Genomic DNA, 21207 nt, shown 5'->3' with positions numbered 1-21207 from the left:
GGGTAACCTTCCTCACACTAAACATTATAGGAACTTTAATCGCGTGAAGTCTAAACGCTTAGTAAAATCGGCCAGAGAGCTAAGTTTTCCAATTGTAATACAAAAGTTCTCAAGGGAAGCCGCTCTCGCATACCAGGAAACGATGAATACGAAGAAAATGTGAATTAGAGAATTGTTCTGAGAATCCAGCTGTAGAACTTTACGACGTGCATATTGAATTATTGATTATAATAATTCTAGCCACATTGTGTGGGTGTCCCTATTAACTGACGTCATTAACTGATCTGAATGTGAGGCCTGCCCTACTGAGATGTTGGTCACCGTCTCTCCAACTTTTTTTTTTCTATTTCTGTTCGATTTCCATCAGTGTGAACACACTGTATGGATATATTGGTTCACATCTAAACTCTGAGCCCCGCACCAAAGTTTCACACTGTAAACGAGAACTCCATTCAGTTGAAGCAGTGTGCCATGATGAACAATTTACTTCCGTTTCGTTCGTCTCTTAGCACACATACATTCTCCAGATCACCAATCAAATGAGAATATTTCTTATCTAACTTTTAATCTATTTTAGTATAATTCTTTGAAACACTAGTAATCGCATAAATTTAACTACAAATCACATATAAATATGTATAACTATGTGGAACAATAGGATTCTTGTGACTACCACTGCATCACTAAAGCCCTTACAAGAACCTCCTTTTTAGTTTGTAAAGTTATGTTTGCAGGCTACTGGTGTAAATCCCAGCAAGGTTGAATAGACCTGTGTCTAGGAGTACAATACGTATTTTTAAATGTGCATTTGCATACATCTGGAACTAGTGCGATTTAACCTGGTCCTTCAAGGCTGGCATACCAACAATGCGCCACGTAGAGTCAGAGACTTATACACACCCTTCGGTCCAGCTCGTCCATGCCGACCGGATATCTTAAATACATCTAGCCCAGTTTGCCAGCATTTGCCCCATATCCCTCAAAAGCCGTCCTATTCATATGCCTATTAAGATGCCTTTAAATGTTGTCATCGCACCAGCCTGCACTATTTCCTCTGGCAGCTGGTTCTATACATGCACCATCCTCTGTGTGAAAAAGTTGTCCCTCAAGTCCTTTTTAAATCTTTCGCCTCTCACCTTAAACCTCTGCCCTCTACTTTTGGACTCCCCTAACCTGGGAGAAATCTCTTGGCTATTCACCCTATCCATGCTCCTCGTGATTTTATAAACCTCTATGTGGAAACTCCTCCACTTTCGATGCTCCAGAAAAATTACTCCGCTCTAGGACAATTGCAGATTTTTAAAAATTCAGATGTGTTATGATGCAGATGGGAGCTCTGGAGCAGATGGGACTTGAACCCAAACCCTCTGACTCAAGGAGAGGAATACAACCAGTGCACCTCTAAAACCTACCTTAGATAGCTTCTGACCAAACATGTTCAGAGATGTTATTGCAAGCCTCTGGAAGAGTTGGGTCTTGAATCTGGGTCCTGCTGTTTCAGAAGTAGGGACACAACCACTGAGCTATAAGAGCCCTAAAAGAGCCTCCAATAAGACCGTGGTCAAATCTAGCTGACCTGACGAAGATTCTTCTTGATTCGGAGATGCCGGTGTTGGACTGGGGTGTACAAAGTTAAAAATCACACAACACCAGGTTATAGTCCAACAGGTTTAATTGGAAGCACACTAGCTTGATTCTTCTTCTATGGCTAAATGTAAAATTGCATCTGTGAGCACTCCTACAGAGCACCCCGGGATACGTTACGCTACTAAAGACACTTTCTAAATAGAATTTGAATCTTTTTTCGAAAAAAGAAAAGAACCTAGAATTAGTAGCCTAATGATGACGATGAATTCATTGTGATTGTCAGAAAAACACTAATATCCTTTAGAGAAGGAAACTGCCATCCTTACCTGGTCTGGACCACATGTGACTCCAGACCCAAAATGATATGGATCACTCTTAACTGCCCTCTGGGCAATTAGGGATGAGCAATAACTGCTGGCCTAGCCAGCGACCCCCTATTTCCATGAATGAATAAAAACAAAATAGAAACGGTAGTCCATTCAGACCCCCGAGCTTGCTGCTGCCTTGAATGGTGCACTAGCTGGTCTGGATTTGAATGGTTCCAGTTGCCGTGGCAAGTTCGTGTTGTCACATGGTCTTCAAAGAGGCTGAGAGGATAAAGCGAGAATGATAGACTAAAATTTGGACCTCTGCTAGCAGTGGTAATGTCCCTAACTTTGAGCCAGAAGATCCCGGTTCAAATCCCACCTGCTCATAAAGTATATTATAATGTCTCTGAACAGCTTGATTAGAAAATATCTATTAACGTTGCAGAGGGTGTTTGTGGTGCATTTGTGGCTTTCTTACTTCTGATCTAGGGGACCTGGGTTCGAGTCCCACCTTTTGCAAAGGTGTGTAATAACACCTCTGAACAGGTTGATTAGAAAATTTTGAAGAAAAAAACTTAAGGCCCGGACAAAACAGGGCCAAACTTTAGATTAATTTAAAAATGTATCCCTACACCCACCTCCCAGTTTGTTGGCGTAACCGGAGTTGAAATATATAATTGAATTGAGGTTAACTGTAGGCAGTTTATTTATCCACCCAACTCATTCCTAACACATTGGTTGATTTTGATTGTATTTCAGAACGGGCGAATTTAAATATCCGTCAGACACACACTTATTGTGGGAAAGAGTGAGAAACGGTTCTTTTCCGCCTGAATTTTCTTTGAATTCAGTTCAGGCTGATGAGGACGTGGAGGCTGGAAAGTTTTTTCGCCCTCTCTCTGTAACGCACAGAGCTTTTGAGAAACAACATAAAAAAGCAGACTACAAAGACCTTTTTATTCAAATTTGTTTTGAATTTAGCGGATTTGCATGAAAACTGCATGAAATGACCTCATCGGCAGCTGCTATTAGCTGTTTAATTAACTCGCGAATGACAGGAGGAGACGGGGGACGTGCTCGGAATCCCATTATCGCTTCTTTCACACTCTCAGACACAGACTCACTCACATACACACGTACAGAAACAGTGTGTGCAAGCGAATGAGACAAGAGGCGCCAAGCAGTTTACCCGTTGCCCAGAAGAGACAGAGAGGAAGAAAATCTCAATCAACTTTGAGGACATTTCATTCCCCATTTTAAGACTGAGGTTCATACGCTTCACAAATGCCTCTTGAAGTTGTCTCCAAATGAAACTCTGAAATACTTTTAAATACTTGAAAATATGTTCGCCAAAGATACTAAATCCCGTTTATGCAACATACCCTTCCTACCAATGTCTGTAGAGATGACTCACTTAAAGAAAATAACTCCACGCCACAGTTAGAGAGAAAAAGGTGACCCGCTCCGCCGTGATCATTACCACTTGTGTCTACCACGCCTGTTAAATCTCTTGAGACTATTGTTTGAATAGGGGTTATTTGGGGTCAACTGGCGAGGTTAAGACGGTGGTCTACTTTCAGTACCTTATCTTTAAATACAATTATAAAACCATGTTTGCCAAAGGACGGACAAACTCGAACACTTTAAATATGATGAATATCAAATTACTAGAAGCAGGCGGGAGAATTTGAAACAATCATAGAATCTTACAGAAGGAAGCTATTCGTCCTTCTTGATTGTAATTGCTCTTTAAGAAAGTTTACTTGTTTCTCAATATGCTGTTCAGTACTGAAAAATACCAATTTATCGTCCATCCTCAAGGTATTTTGTTGTTTGGCCCATTAAAGCAGCAAATTTCACTTCAGGTTACATTTTTCCAAAAGCTTTAGGAAATTATTCTGAAATTACCAGAATAGCATCCAATTTGCGTTTCCCAGATAGTGCTTGCGACCTAGTTACCTAACTACAAATTAAATTAGCAACCTACAACGGTTAATACAGCTTGCATTTTCTTTGCAATTAATCCTGGGTGGAAAGAAATATGATTACATACACTAACGTTTCAACCTGAACACGCTTCTGAGCAGCAGGTATCGTGTTGATTCAAGTCTGCTGGCTGAGCAAGGTGTTCGAGAATTAGAGAAGCAAATTGAAACTTTTCCAATTGTCATTTGCTCTTTACATGCAGACCATTGGCTCAGAATTGAAAACTATGGATAACTGAAGATCCATGTAACATTTCTGATTAGAAATGTTCAGCTATTACATTACTGAATGCTTCAAATGGAATTGTGGCGAGTTTGAAACAGAATGGACAGCCAAGTTCAAGTGCAAGTTCGTGGGCTTTATTGAGAGCTATGCTCGTCCCCGTCTCGGGCCTTTTGTCCGTCCCAACAATTGCTCTTTATTCCTACCCTGTACTTGGCACTGTCTGGGCGCCTGTGCATCAAACTTAAAGCGCACTGTTGTGGTTTTGGGACACAAATTATGCTGTAGCCGAAATATCTGCCATATCATATATGTACTCCCATTTCATCCTGATTGGCATCGAGTCATGAGTAAAAAGGCTCAACACGTTGCAGCAAGCCGCTGCCGGGATGGGTTTTTTTTTAAAAAAGGAGAGTGGGGGTGGGGTGCGCTGAGTTTGGTAACTTTTCAGTATCAGCGGAGACGAAAGATCTCTAAACTTCAACAACTTTGGCTTGTTGGCAGTCGGATGAATTGGAACTGCACAGAGAACTGCGTTTTGACCCTGGAGTAAAGGTAAGGAATGTCTGCATGTGCATTTGTTAAGGCTACTGGCTTTTGGGATGGGGATGGGAGGGGGAGGTGTGTGTGTTAGGGTCAGAGACGTTGCTGCTTGTGTGGACATTGAGAAGTCGAGCTCTAAATGGCTAAGTTGTGGAATGATGGTGCTTGCTGGCATTTGAGAGGGAAGGAAAGGCATGTCCAATTTTTGAATAAATCAGAGGTCATTGGCGGTTGCTATTTGGGTAGTGACACTGTTGACCCGACACAAACCTCTACAGCTAGGACTATTAACTGGTACCACAATGAAGTTGACACAATGCCTGAGTTGAATTACTAACCTTGCGGAGCAATGTCACCTCAGCCAGCCGTCCCCTCTCCTCGAACACGGACTTGTTAAACAGTGTCATCGCTGAATCGAATGATAATCCGTTTAATCGATTATTATTAACCCTACAGGGTTTTTTAATGGACAGAGGGCAAGGTTCACCAGACGAGTTCAAACATAAATTACAATGGACAGTGCCGGAAGGAGATGACATTTAAGCTTGTTTAAAACAGCTTTAATGCAGTTCCTTCACCCCTCACCTAAAACAGATATTTTTTTTAAAAGTTAGTATTTCTCTTTTTATTTTGCAAATTAATAGACCTCTATCTTGACTCTTAAACGGAAACTGAACCAGGCAATCGTGAGACATTCTGGTAGAACAATTGAATTGTAAAGTATTATAGTAAACTGGAGTGTTCACGGCCAGTTGGGTAGAAAATGCATTAAATGCGCTTTCATAGTCTGCAGTAAGTTAAATTACACTGAAATAATTTTCTCCTGCAGATTATCACTGAGTTGCCAGCAACTTTCATGCTGATAAAATTATACCCATATTCACATATGAAGTTATAAGAAATTTTATACAACATACAGATTGGTAAAATAGTCATTCAGAATAAATTCTCAGAGCAGTTCCACGACATCATCTAGAATTTGAATTGGTCAACAGATGTATTCGTTATTTAACATTGGAATTATCCGAGCAGGGATTAAATACAGATTAGGTATTTAGGATAGCTCATGGTTGTATTTTGATTTGAGTTCTTTTGCCAATAGTTTACATGTCAGGGATATTGTGTTAGATCGCTTATCTGCACCGGAAATAGATTGAAAGCCTTGGATTTATTTTGTGCTCATTTACTGGTGTACCCTGGAGCCACCAAACCACACAGAGGTCAGCGCGTCTCAAACTCTGACTATCAAGTGGCGGAAAGACCAAATCTAACTCCGGCGTGTTCTCTTTACTTGCAAGAAAGCAACGCCCATTTTAGGTAGATTCCAGATAATTAAAAGTGGAAGAGTGCAGCTTCTTCACGTTAAAGCCTGGAATGATTTGCCGCCGTTTGCAGGCGTGGACCTGATATTTGACCTACGTTGTGAATCTCAATAATCCAACGCATCGCTGCCGATGTTTTGTATGATTTATGTCCATAACCGGATTTGAAGGATTCCGCAATAGCGTCTGGGAGAGGCAATGCGTTTTGTGAATGAATGGTCATAGGGAAGCATCAGATTCATAATTACTTTTTTTTTTGCTGAGTCCCTGCCTGTGCAATTGTAACTGAGGGATAGATTCCAAAACCGGCTTTTGTAACCCATATACGAGAAGCTCAGTGAACGTCGATTTCGTATCCCGTGAGAGCCCCTTCTCCCATTGACTCGGACAATGAATTGACAGGATTGGTTGAGTCGGGCTGAGTACGGCGCTTGGTTTGTTTGCCGGTTGATGTCAGGCAGGAGGAATGCGACGCCGAGTTGCAATTGGAATGTCGTCGATAACCGTTCCTCCCACCTCTCATCACCACTATCAAGGACAGGCGGAAGAGGGCTGGTAATTTCACAACCAGCCATTTTGTATTACGGTGCAGTTTTCGCTCCCAATTCACCCGAAGAAGATTCTTAAATGCAGCCCCTAAAGTTGTGAATGTAACAAACTCAAATAGACGCTACAATCGCTTGTGCAATGCAATGAATGAATGAATGTACTGTTTGTAAACGCGGCCTGGCTTTTAGCATCAGCCATCTCATGTGCTGGAATACTTATTGCCTGCATATCAAATAATGGGATTTAATAAAACATCGCTTGTATTTCTCTAAATTACAATAGGAACCCCATCGTCCAATTTCCAAATCCTGCCAAACAGTCGGAAATTCGACTGTAACTGACCCCAAGTCAATTTCTGCTCCCAAACCCCCAATTGCTTACTCCTTTTGAATCAAATTCTTGAAGATTCACCTTTATTGTCATATTTACGTGACCGGAATGTGAAAAGCCCACTTCAGAAACATGGCGCCTGGAATCGGAGTTATGTATGGTCTGAGATCCAGCGTAATTACATAGGTTCCAATAAATGAACCCGGATTCGATACTTTAAAAAAAATCAAAAGTTGCTTCGAGTTTTCTTTAACACGGCAAGAATTTCACGGGAGGGTGGATCATTCTTTTTATGTTTGCCTGTTTCTCACCTCACAATCCATGGGGTAAACCCTTTCTACTCTTTGTGTAAGCAAATGTGTTAGCAAATGGTAATTGGTCTTAGTGGGTCCCGATGCTCGGAACCTATGCATCCGGGCCTGTTTATTGACAGCATTGACATCCTATCATCCTTATGTGATAGACCTCCAAACTCTAGGAGAAAGTGAGGGCTGCAGATGCTGGAGATCAGAGCTGAAAATGTGTTGCTGGAAAAGCGCAGCAGGTCAGGCAGCATCTAAGGAACAGGAGAATCGACGTTTCGGGCATAAGCCCTTCTTCAGGAAGAAGGGCTTATGCCTGAAACGTCGATTCTCCTGATCCTTGGATGCTGCCTGACCTGCTGCGCTTTTCCAGCAACACATTTTCAGCTCCAAACTCTAGGGTCATGGTGAGTTTAATTGAGGGAAAAAATAAAAGGAATTCATCCCAACAAGGCAAGCGATCGTCCGGTTTGTTTCCAAATTTCCCATTACTCAATTAAATTAATAGGTTGGTCATTTATAACATGGCTAGGAGCCATGCAACTGGGCTTTCCTTTATTTTTGATAAGTTCCAACATGCTTCTATATTACTGACTCTCGAAAGGACACCATAACAGGGAAAGACGTCGTAAATGTTGCAGTGATCTGGCTAGTTGATGGATTTTCGAGGTTGCTTTGGCGAGAAAACGCGACGAAAAAATGGAAACTAATTGAAGACGAGCTTTATGGCATGGTCAGGTCACATTTACACCCTCTCTTTCTAATTTTCCTCGCATTGGCTGTGTTGCTTCGTTCATTAACACCCAGATATTGCCATAGTGAAAAAAAACGAATGGTAGGCAAATCTGTTAATATCAAGAAACTAATTCGGATGGTGCCCAATAGAAAATAAAACCAACCTCCCAAACAGAAATGGTTAGGTTATCTTCCCGCACTGCCCAGAGGAACAGGAGTAAAGAACCGAACCAGGATTAATTGATACGTAATAATGAGAACATCGAACACAAAAGCCATCAACCGGAATTCAGTGGAAGTGACGTTAATGGTGAAAGGTACCAGAGGGACAAATATCGACATGTTAGGTCCATGATTTGTTTGGACAAAGGCGCCACTCTTTATTCACTTAACTGATTCGTCTTAGTTAGATCCGAGGTTCCATACAACACTTATTCACGCAGTCACATTATTTCAACTTCAAACAACACTCGCCAAACTATCTCCACTAAAGCGAGCATGAAGTAACCAGTGTGACCCGCAAATTAAAGAAAAACTCAAAAAATAAAGGATTCAGGTCGAAACAGGAACTCAACAACCAACTGAGGAAAATGAGATTTAGTTCCAATGGGCAAACTTTCTGTCCCACCTAAAAGTAGTACCAACTCCATTTTAATCGTTCTCAGCAATACCGCCACCTCAAACCTTATGATTAGATTACTTACAGTGTGGAAACAGGCCCTTCGGCCCAACAAGTCCACAGCGACCCACTGAAGCGCACGCATTCCCCTACATCTAACACTACGGACAATTTACCTAACCTGCGCATTATTGGACTGTGGGAGGAAACTCACGCAGACACGGGGAGAATGTGCAAAATCCACGCAGTCTGTCACCTGAGGCGGGAATTGAACCCGGGTCTCTGGCGCTGTGAGGTAGTAATGCTGACCACTGTGCCACAATTCAGTTATAAGTGGAAAAGGTGAATAATTCACAAATGATGCTTTAAACGACTTCGCATTAGACATTGAGTCCCTCCCATCTAAGGTGTAGAAACTCTGGCTTCACTGATTTTCTAATAGGTTTACTTTTGTCATTCAACCTTGAGGCCCAGTTCCTGATAATTCACCTGGAATTCTCATTAATAAAGCTATGTTAGTATTTAAAGGCCCGGTATGTATAGATAATGAAATTATTTCTTTGATATCGCCGAGTTTATTTGAGACTATGAGGAAATATATTCATAAATGTAAAAGGCATTGCCACCAATGAGATGTCTAAGTTCTCCTTCTGTTCAATAAGCCATATCTTTAATCTGCAGCATCTTACTTTTCTGATTTGAGCTGAAGCAATGAAAGGTGCAACAAAACAGACATTTCAGGCAGACCGTTTTCCTGATGATTTATAGAAATCTGTTTTTACTCAGATCAGAAGATCATTGCGGGTAATTAGTTATTATAAATTTGGAGATAAACAAAAAGATTTGAGATGTAAAACTTTATAAATAAAGAGAAATGCAGAAAATCTGAATGTAAAAACATTTAAGAACTCCTTTAATACACAGGGAGGAAATCAATTTTTGAAGGGCCTAAAGCAGTTAAGGTTTCAGATGTATCTTTTTCCGAAGAGTTATTTTGGAAGTATTGATCAACCTTTTCTCTTTCAGATCTTGATCAGATCTAATGACTAGTCCAGCAGGTTTTTTTCCTGGAACGTTCATTTTAATGCTAAGAACAGATATGATCTTACTCCAAGGATTCCAGTGTACAGTTTGGTAATAGCACGTTGAGAAATAGTCTCGACAATGTTGACCTGGGCTCCAGGAATTGACATTGCAGCTTCATCCGTTTTCTAGAACGTGGACAGCAACTCCATACCCCCTCCCCCAAACACACAAAAACACAGCTGCTTAAAAGCACAGCACAGACAATGCTTTACAAAATCGGATAACATTATTTTTCAAACATTAAAAAATCTATTTCCACACCGATCTGCCATATGGGTAAATTAATTTAATTCTTTTTCCTATCACTGTGACTTCACCTCAAAGGCAGTTTTTATTTTTGAACGAGATTGTTAGGGAGGAGATTTCACTCTTGCTTATGTGCTTTGGTTCCAAAAGGCACGGTGTACGTGCGTGCTAAGTATGGGCGCTTCATTAACAGCCAGTGCTGCGTGTTCCACTGCAGTCATTGTGCCTCAGCTAATGCACCTGCTAGTCTGATTACGTTTGAGCACTGTGTACAGTAACTCAATAGCGTTCTCCACAATGCCGTCTTTAGATCAGCACAATCCTCCTTTTTCTAGGCACTTAGGCCTATGGTCTTCAAAGCAAATTGCCCTTTCTATAACCCATTTACAACCAATTGCACACACATCTGTTTTCCCCCCTTGAAAAAAAATCTCTTTATGCAGCCTGATCTGTAAACCTTGCACCTTCTCTCCTCTCATTTAACTCGTTGTCCAATTTATAATAAACAGATATTAAAACGTTCCAAGTAATTTTCACAAAAGGAAGTTATTGATTTCCAATATCCGGATGTTTTTAAGGGTGATGGTTATTACTATGATGTCAACAATATAGCGATGCATTGGTAGCTGGTTGTATATAGAATATCAAAACTCAGGGCAAAGGCTATAGTTAACATACATGGAACCGTTTGCATTCATTTTCCACATTAATAGTGTGGCTACCACCTTGATATTTCCCCTAAAATTAATACGGATACTATCTGATTGTCAGTCTCCAGGTTTGCACCAAACGTGGAGTAGTTGTATGGAAAACACCTTTTAAATTTTCAGTTCATAATCTCATCGGGTAGGGTCCAGAGAAATAAAACATTTTGCCTAATTCTGTGATGGAATAATCTATTGTTAGCACTTCTTTCAACACCAGAACTTTTTCTCTTGAAAATCTCTTAAAAGAAAGCTATTAATATGGGAATTTTGCAAGGTTTGTGATTTGTGCATGCAAAAATTCCAGATTCACAACTTGATGAAGAGATGGATTGTCACTATCAGGAAACAACAGAATTTCCGGACTCTCTGATTTTTCAGTTTAGATTTCTGTTCTTTTTTGCTCTCTAAATCCGTTCCGGCTCTGATAATATCTAGGCCTTTTGCTCCCAGCGTTGACAGATTTCCACCATCTGCAATCCGATCCCACGCAAAGTTACTCAAAGAATGGTGCGAGAAAATGACAGACCGAATTGACAATGTGCGATTTTTAAAAACTGTATTTGGACGGTTTTTATATCCAAATGGATGGCTCAAATGCATAAACCTATGTTCTGACGAGTAAAATAGAAGATTAGACCCAGTGTGCTACTAAAAAAAGATGTATTAGGATAACCAAAATACTGATACATTCAGATTATTATTTTACAATCCCATTTTCAGAGATGCATCAGTTTGAGTACTTACCAATTTATAGATGAAGGTTTTGTTTTGTTTTTAGCAATAAATAAACGGCCAGGTCATTGCATTAAATATGGTGAGTTGTTTAAATTGAATTAATTGATTTTGATAAATGCAGATTGTACATTGAAAGTGATCACAACGAGTGTATTTTCTTAATATAATTATCTTCAATCATCACAGAACTCGATGTCTTCAAATAAACTGTTCGTTTTTGAAAGAGGCAGGGTCTTCAGTGAAATAATCCAAGTGCAAAGCCCCGAATTCAGATCAATTTGGGATTAGCGTTCGGATGCTTCAACGATCAACAGGCGGTGCATTAACGAAATAACCGGTTGTTACCTAACTGCAAAAGCGCAGACTTAGAATGTGAATCATATGAATTTTCCTAAATATTGGAGGCTGAAAGTGAGATTGGGATGACTGTGTTTCAATTTGAGAATTAAATTTGCAATTAATAAAGTTTTCGAGGACTGCGATATGATGACAGGGAGAACATCCTATTTGCACAAGAGGGAAACGTCAGTGTATCCAATTTAAGTAGGATCTGGATTGTCGTGCAGTTATACTTCAAGTGTATTTGTCTGTTGAAGCCTTTGTAGTTGAAGAAGATGGTACCCTTTCTTACTTGAGAAGTCTAGATGAAAGAACGTGAATTTACACAGCAAATAATGCACTAAAAAGATCAAATATGTTTGCAGGGTGAGATGGATAAAGGTGATCGGAGCTGGCCACTATTATGGGCCAATGGGGTGGACTGACCTCTTTCTGTGCTGCAAACGATGCAAAACTGTATTTAGACAAATTAATCCAGTGACCGTTAGGTGACGCCGAGTATGAGTTTTCAAAGTTGATAGTCTGAGGGAAGTAAGGCTTTCCACAGTTGGAGCTCTTTAGAAGTAATTAAAAACACAGTATAATAACAAGGGGACTTGGCAGGAGAGCAGCAGAAGCGAACAAGAGAAATATTGAGATAAAGTTTGGAGAAGTGATTAAGAATGCAACAAAAAGGATGCGGGGGGGGGGGGGGGGGAATCAGAAAAGTTGAAACGGTCTATGAACCACTTTTGGTCAACAATAGGTTTAAATAGTGTTTCGGCAAGATGACAGAACGACTATCTTAAGAGAGTGAATACAATCACTTACTAAGCTCCTGTATTTTAACCCTTTGGTCAAATTTAACGTTGACTGACTGTCAGGACTGTCAATTTTCATTAACAGTTGAGGCTTGCAGGGAAGTTTGAAATAAAAGACACCATTTCGCATGAGCTGCAAGCACTGGAAAAAAACACACGTAAAAAGTCATAAGCCTTGAGCAATGTTAGAGACTATTAAAAAAAAGTATATGCACTCACAGATGTCAACTAATTCTGAGGTCAATGGACCGATTATGAAATGAATTGGATCAATATGTGTTAATAAGCGAGCTAGAGGTTTAGACGAATATTATCTGTGCTGCTTGATTGTTCTTTTCACGAGAAGGAAAAGGAAACCAATATGAAGTGGACTCGATAGACAAAATTGCATCTTCTCATTCTGGAGGTTATGTTATAAAATAGTTAATATTTACTGAATTGCCTGAGAACCGTTTAAAATTACATTGTCGATGGACTGCAATTGTTGTAAGGCTGGAGGAAATAAATTGGCTTCCCAGAATTGCAATTTTTAAAATTTCAAATGGCTGTACGGTATGCATTTTTGGAAAATTGAACTCTTGGCTTAATTTAATACAGACTGTATATTGCAATGACAGTATTTAATATATATTTACAAGAAGTTTTCATTCTAAGATATATAGATTTTTTCCCCTGAGTATTTTGATTAACTTGGGTCCACGTTTTAGCCACAAACACATTTAATTTTACATTTTTCCCAGGACAAAAGATATTTATCAAACGATCATATAAAATGAACAGGGGAAATATAATTGCTGGCATTGACAATATTTTTAATATTTTCAAATCTACAATGTAGTACCAAGCAGGCAGCCTACATGACTGTTGGCATTAGCACTTGCATTGATGCTGATGGGTACATGCTTTAATTCCACCCAGGTTTGCCTACAGTAATGCTTTCCTAACCAACCTCCTATTTTCAATCCTCCATGAACTTGAACTCATTTAAAATTATGCTGCTTATACCCTAAATTCTACCAAGTCCCATTCACCAATCCACCTCTGTGCTTGTAGGCTAAATATTATCTACTGATCCAGCAACACTGCTAATTAAAAATTCAAAGCTCTAGAATTAGAATTCCTATAGGATGGAGATATGCCCTTCGACTCAACAGGTCCACACATATCCTCCAAAGAGTAACCCACTCAGACCCATTTCCTATATTTACCCCTGACTAATGTATTTAACCTACACATGCCTGAACACTATGGGCAATTTAGTACGGCCAATTCATCGAACCTGAACAGCTTTGGATTGTGGGAGGAAGCCCACACAGACACAAAGAGAATGTGCAAACTCCACACGGACAGTCACCTGAGGCTGGAATTGAACCTGAGTATCTGGCACTGTGAGGTAGCAGTACCAACCACTGAGTCACTGTGCCACCCCAATCTCACTATAGACTTACTCATTTCCAGTCTACCTATGGCCTCATCTCATCCTCCATCCACAACCTCCTCTAGCCAAGCAATCAATTGAGAATACAATGTTGATCCAATTTTGCACTCATGTACATTCCTGATTTCTTCCACCTTTCAATTAGTAGCCATTACTTCAGTATCTTAATCTTACTTTTTGGAATTTCTCCTGCATGCCTCCCTTTCTTTATTTTGCCTTAAGATACTCTCTGAGACCTATACCTTTAACGTATCTTTAAAAACAAAATCCTGCAGATGCTTGAGTATTCATTCTGAAGGAGAATCATATTGGAGTCGAAAGATTAACTCAGTTTCTCTCTCCACAGAAGGAGGAGGTACTGGATCCACTGAGTTTTTGACTACTCTTTTATATGGTTTAATATCAAATCTTATTTCACAGTGATTATGTGAAGGTCTCTGTGGAAGTTGTTCTTTGTTGGTTATTGTCTAGATTTGTTTTCTCTCTTCCATTCCTCTTCCTAGGGTTTCATAACATTAACTAATTTGGAAGACATCATAAATCAAGTTGTTCTGTTCCTTCTTCTGTCACTACAAATAGGTTTCTGCTCCTGCTGAAACAGCAAAATTGCCTTATCAAATGGTGTATTTATAACTGTGGCCATGGTGCACTTCCCTTTCTCCAGCTTCTTGATCTTTCAACAGCATTTGACATGCTTGAGTGCATCATTCACATCCATCACCACACCAATATTGTCCAACTGTGTGGCCTGGCCTTGTTTTGTTTCACTCTTACTAATCCAAATGTAAAGATTCCGCTGTAGTACTAATATTAGTTATCAAAGGCACCTTAATATAAAACATTGGATAAAATCAAGAGTACTCTATTCCAGTCATGCAAATATTAACAGCTATATGTAATATCTTGAATTCTTAGAAATTATCAAAAATCAGATCAAACATTAATCCCAGACCACTAATAATGCCATGGGATTATTTTTTTTCCACAGGTGAAATACAGCAGTATTTTTCTAATAATGATCTGGGTTTATTTGAACATTTTGTGTAAATCTTTGTAAAGTATAATAGAACAACACTATTGATATATAATTGCACCTATTTCACTAATGAGAGTAGCTTCTACATCTTCATCATTCTCAGGAGCATCAGAACATTTTGCAGAGCACTGTTATTAACACAGGGTTAATGTTTTGAGTCCAGTGACCTTTCTTCTCCTGGACTCATAATTTTAACTCTGTTTTCTTTCCACAGATGCTAGCAGAGCCGTTGAGTTTCTCCATCAATGTCTGTTTATGTTTGTTTCAGATCTTTGTTAGGTTGCATTAGAGATTAAGGAAACTGGGCCCGTGTTTCTTGAGTTTGAAAGAATAATATAATACCTCACACAAACTTATGAAATTCTGAAAGATATAGACAGAGATATAGAAAGGTTGTTTCCCTGCTTGTGGTGTCTTGAACCAGACTGCAGTGCCTTAGAATAAAAGGCAGGCTATTGAGAACTGAGATGAGGAGATACTTTCCCCCTAGAATTAGTAAATCTTTGGAATTCTTTTATCCCAGAGGGCTGAGGATGTTCAGTCATTTAACAAGTTCAAGGTATTGGTTAACAGATTTGAGGATAGTAATGGCATCAAGGGATATTGGGATTGCAAGGATATGGCATTGAAGTGGGTTGTTCACCATGACCTAAAAATGTCAGAAAAGTTTCAAGGGCTGAGTGCCCAAATCCTTGCTCCTATGTTGCAGATTTATGGCAAATTGGCGATAAAGTTTGGCTCAGATAAATATTGAAAAGTGTATGTCAATTTTTCTATGTGAAGCGGAGGTGGTTTACAAACAGCTCCAGGATATATTATGAATCCATTTAGGCATATAATTCACACAAATATCGATAGACTGCAGATTGCATAACATTCAACATAATTTAAAATGTAGGAGTTGAACTTGTTAATCAATATTCATCACAATGTCTACTGTACATGGAGCTTTCACTCTGCTTGTCATTGCATGTCTGATCAGGCATACAGTATCTGACTGAAAAGTGCTTGCTGGTGTTTTATTGACATAAAGAAGCATTTCACAACATATATTCAACAAGTTTCTCCTCAAGTTTCTAAATTGTAGAGTGTAATTCCATGGTAACTGGCAGGCCTCAGATATCTCAGCAAAATGTCAATTCATGATGTGAGCCCAGAAAGAGAGTGTTGATAGGCAGTGACCCGATGACAGTCAGAACAGCCAATTCTGTTCTCAGATAAAATCCCTCCATACAAGTACTTTCTAACTGGTATCCTTTTATTAGAGGTATGGGGTCAATTGTACCTCATATGCTGTTCAGTTTGACAGTAGCATGTTCAAATCAGAGTAGGGATTAAATTTTGTGTCTCTGGCAAGTTTGATTTTATTTTACATTATGTGCTTCCTTAACCTACTAAAACATTAGCTGTCTGCCCCCTAATAAAGCCGTATGTCATAGTTACAAGAACCAATATTTCACCTGCCAACGTACAGTAGGGAAACTCAAGAAATCTAACAGAAGTGAATTAATTGGTGCAGCCAAGGCCAGCTGTATCTTTCTTTTTAAGGAGAAATTGAAATAAAAAATATTCTAGTTCAGGCACAAGAGTTGAAATGTGGAAGCGAAGGTGGCAAAAATACTTCAAGTAATTTCATGTTTGTATATGTTAAATGTCTTGAATTGGATTGAAGTGCAGTTGTTCTTTCGTAGCCAATGTTATGCATAGCAAATAATCACATACTCTAATTTTATGAATTACCACTCAACCTGTTTATAATGTTGGTTGAGAGAAGACTTGAACAGGAAATTTGAAGTGTTCTCTGCTCACCAAGTTGTTTTACAAGATATTTTCATGCAATGGAACAGATTGATGGGTCTTGGCTTAATGTTGTATCTGAAGAACTGCACCTCTGTCAATGGAATCACTTTCAGAGCTGTGATGGAGGATGAGCATGTTAGAAATGTTTTTTGGAGACATTCAAACATCAACCTTCTAAATAAAATGCACTGACTGAATATCAAAAAAAAAAATCAGTGTTTAAAGTTTGATTGTCTAAGAATGTAGGAAAATTGGGAGAGAGAAAGGGGTTTGAAGTTCCAGAGAAAAAATAAAATTGAATAAGGAATGATGTGATAATCTCAATATCTCATCAAAGTTGGAATGTTTAGTGATTGGAATAAGAAAGATTGGAATAAATGAAAGGTTGTGCAATTACTTAATTAAATGTTTAAAACACAGAAATTAATTAAAATATTGGAGTCAGTCACTGATTGAAATGCAGTTGAATGTTCAGATGATTTTTTGCTTTTTAAATTTAAGGGAAAGCAGAAGCAGTTTATGGGTGATACTTTTTTTCTCAGCTCTTGCTACCGAAATGAATTCCTTATTTCTCATTTATGTAGTTGGGCCTGATTCAATACTTGAATGGTGAGTTGAAAGTCTTCTCTTGCTGATGCTCACAATAGTCTGGACACAGTGTAACTACAAAAATGCCCTGGATTTATCCATCTTACTTCAACGAGACATAAAAGAAAAATAAAATGTGGAAAGTGTAAATGCCACACTGATTCAACTCTTCATCTGATGCTGGATTTTCAGAAATGTCATTGAATAAGAGCTATTGGTGTTTGATAAAGACTGTGTTATGCCAAAGCTTAGAAATTCATATGACTGACAGTTGACCTTTCCCAATTCTTCCATTGCTTCTCTGCTCCCAAATTCTTTTCCAACACCCAGCTGTAAACCAGATGCAGTATCCCTCAGTTAGTGCTGACTTTGGTCTCCACAATGAACTCTGTACCTTTATAATTGATTTGGTTCTCCCACTTTGACCAAATTCTTAGGTTGAACCAGACTGTTGTCCATTTGACCACAGTTTAAGCTTCCAATGCTTTTATCTTGCCATCACAAAGATTTCCCCTCCAAAACATGGTGTGCCCCTGCACCTGCCTCAGGTTGTATGTTTCTGAAACTCTCATCCAAGGTTCCTCTTCAAACTGGCTTGTTTAAACGCTTTGAAAATTGGCCTCCCATCTCATATCCAATGTAAACTTCAACTGACTGAAAACTTTGTTACCCAATCTTACTCTTCACCACGTTCCACCGACCTATGCTATGTTTGATGAGACATTGGCTCCCAGACCTCCATGCCTTATGCATTAGAATTCTTACTCCAGTTTTTAATTGTATTCATGTCTTCATGCCTCCACGGCCTTGTAACTTCCTTTTCAGACCCTTCAGAAACCTTTATTTCTCCAACCCAGCTTCTTGCATATCCTTCTGAACATTCATCCATCAGCTTTTAGCTGCCGGGGTTGCACGCTCTGAATATCGTCCTTCGAGACCTCTGAGTCCCCAGTTAACCCTTGAGACTCTCCTTAAAAGCAGGCTCTTTCAACGTGTTTGATCATCTCTCCTAACAAATCCTTAGAATCGACGTTTATTCTTGTTTGATTTCATCTCTGGAGTACGTTGGGACTTTTTCCTACGTGAGAAGTTCTATATGAATGCACGGCGTTATTTTCTGCCCCGGTGTGCACTTTAAAAAATGTTAAGGCACTGTTCAGGGTGAACTGCGTGTGGGAGTCTATATCGTTACTATTATCTCAGGATCAAATGAAATATATTCCTATAAGGTAGAAACGATACCGACCGTTTCACAGCACCAGGGTCCCAGGTTCGATTCCACCCTCAGGCAACTGTCCTGTTTGGAGTTCGCACGTTCTCTGCGTGGGTTTCCTCCTACAGTCACAAAGACCTGCAGGTCGGGTAAATTGGCCATGCTAAATTGTCCATAGTGTTAGGTGCATCTGGGTGGCTTATTCTTCGGAGGGTTGGTGTGGACTTGTTGGTCCGAAGGACCTGTTTCCACATTATAGAGAATTTAATCTAACCAAGCAATCGGCCTCCACACCACACGCGTAGTGAAATCTGTCACCCTAATGGAGTAATGACTCTCAAAGAGCGTCAAATCAAACTCTTAAATAATCTCCTTCACTGTCAGAACCTGGTTCTTTTTCTCTATAAGGCAAGATTTGTTACCCCCTATACTCCAGTCCATGAAGTGCCTATTATTTAATCACCTCAGTCAACTACGCTGGATATACCATTCAACAGCATTCGCAATGAAATGGATCACTGAGGCGTTGTGGCCAATCATTTCCCTTCCTCGGAAATGCTTTTTACTAATTGAACGTGTAGGTTTTTAATATCTTGTCACCTTTCCTGACAAACCCTAGAAAATAACAGAAACCCTTCTCCGCCACAACAAAAAGGGAGCCGTTTTCTGAGAAGCATTTAAAACGTAATGTCCTGGTTGGATGTCATTTTTCAAGCACCGCAAGAGGGTCCAGTCTGTCTGTCAGGTACAACGAAGAAGATGCTACTCACTTGGAACTGAGCCTGTAGTTTAGATTAGATTACTTACAGTGTGGAAACAGGCCCTTCGGCCCAACAAGACCCTCCGAACAGCAACCCACGCATACCCATTCCCCTATATTTACCCCTTCACCTAACAGTACAGGCAATTTAGCATGGCCAATTCACTTAACCTGCACATTTTTGGACTGTGGTAGGAAATCCACGCAGACACGGGGATAATGTGCACACTCCACACACAGGAATTGAACCCGGGTCTCTGGCGTTGTGAGGCAGCAGTGCTACCTGAGCCACCGTGCAAACACAACCCAGATGGACTTTGTCGTGCTCACACTTAGAAATCTGCAATGTCACTTCGAACTCAACCTAAAAATGATTTATACCTTTTTAAAATGCTTATACGGGACATTACCATTCCATTCCGGAAAATATTAATTTCTTTCAACTCCATAATGGACGTCAGACTGATGTAAAAAGGCTGCATTATTGGAGAGGTGGAAAAAATCAAGTTAACATCAGAGATGAGGTCATTTCATATCAAACACATTTAATTCTGAGGAAGGTCCACTCACTAAGACATTGAGGCACGTGTTGTAAATGTGCAGAAGACAGCTTTTCAGAATGTGATGCTCGTTCCAAATTGGAGCTGCTTCCATTTTCTTTACTCCGTTCCCGTATCCTTTAATTTATTTATTTATTTACTTTTGTTCAGTGTGAAGAAACCTGGGATAAATTTGTAGTAAAACATCAATACAGTTCCGATTTAGTGCTGTAAAATCAGACGACAGCCACAGGCCCATTCTATGTAGGTACCTGTTAATAACATTTATGTCAATTCGTTTTAGTTAATGACTGGTAGTTCCCCTAATATGTATTACAGATATTATCGCATTGAAAATACAAGCATCAGATTACCGATACAAGAAACTTGGGCTGGAGCTGTTTATGACCTATTTGCATAACATACTGCAATCCCGTTTAATATCACTTTCTATTAATTATCTGCAACTAAACTGTGACGGATACTGCGCAGCCAAATAAAAAGCAGATAATAATTGTGCCGATGAATGGCTTAATTCACTATTAGCCTGTTTTAATAATCACCGATGCGACCAGTTGATACAACGCCAGTTCGAGGCACCTTGTTGTACCTTTACGATAGGTTGCAAAAAATGAACGGGCACCACATTGAACAGGTACTTTTTTTTCCTTTTGGAACAGAAGGATTTTAAACTTCAAGGTGGAAATTGTTGCATACATCTATTTAATCGAAAACAGCAGCATCAGCAATGACCACAATTTAATCAAGAGATTTGGCTGCGCTTTTGTCTCTGTAGATAAGCTTATGTTTCTTAACGGTTCGAGGGGCCCGAGTTTGGAAGTAAAATGTTGTGTACTAAGGTCTGGTGATATATGTCCTACAAAACCAAGAAAAGGGAATCTGAAAAATATCATATAAGTTGTAGTTGTGAATGGCTTAAGTTGATTTGATTGTATTTTACTTCAGGTTTGCTGTAAAATTCCCCTTTTTTTCTTGTCACCGTTTGAAAGTGGCAAACACTTTCTTGTCTAGTCTGTGTCAGACTTTAAATCCTAAACTATATACACTGGCAAATGGGACTATCAATCACACACACACAAAAACAAAAGTCTGGAAATAAAAGAAGAAACGTTGATAATATTCCCTTATCCTCGAACAAATTGTCAGAGGGAGTCATAAGCTATCTCACAAAACTCCTCACAAGACACATTTTAAACATTCCCCCAACAGCACTGAAACGATGTTAAAATCGTTGCATTGGAAGATGACGAGTCTATCGCAATGAACAATGGATCGCTTCCTAAAGGTTTACTAAGTTTTACACAACAGTTAAGATGGACAAACTTATTTAGGGCATGACTGCACCTCAGAATCCATTCAATTTCGTCATAACAGCGCCATTCCATTTTAGAAAGGT

The 21207-nt window shown here is 39.4% G+C and overlaps 1 long non-coding RNA gene across 1 annotated transcript in view; it reads left to right on the top strand.

Annotated features, from left to right (window-relative positions):
- Positions 1-4021: 4021 nt before the first annotated feature.
- LOC122540936 (uncharacterized) overlaps positions 4022-21207 on the top strand; it is a 187976-nt gene continuing 170790 nt past the window's right edge. Inside the window, exon 1 of the long non-coding RNA XR_006309459.2 lies at positions 4022-4658. This is a non-coding gene — a long non-coding RNA (uncharacterized LOC122540936). The remainder of the gene's footprint in view (positions 4659-21207) is intronic.

Source organism: Chiloscyllium plagiosum, unplaced genomic scaffold, assembly GCF_037043375.1.
Source record: "Chiloscyllium plagiosum isolate Xiang-an unplaced genomic scaffold, Cpla_swu_hap1 HiC_scaffold_39, whole genome shotgun sequence".
In the NCBI taxonomy this organism is placed as follows: Eukaryota; Metazoa; Chordata; class Chondrichthyes; order Orectolobiformes; family Hemiscylliidae; genus Chiloscyllium; species Chiloscyllium plagiosum.
Note: the sequence above shows the minus strand (reverse complement) of the source record. Positions and strands in the feature narration are given on the sequence as shown.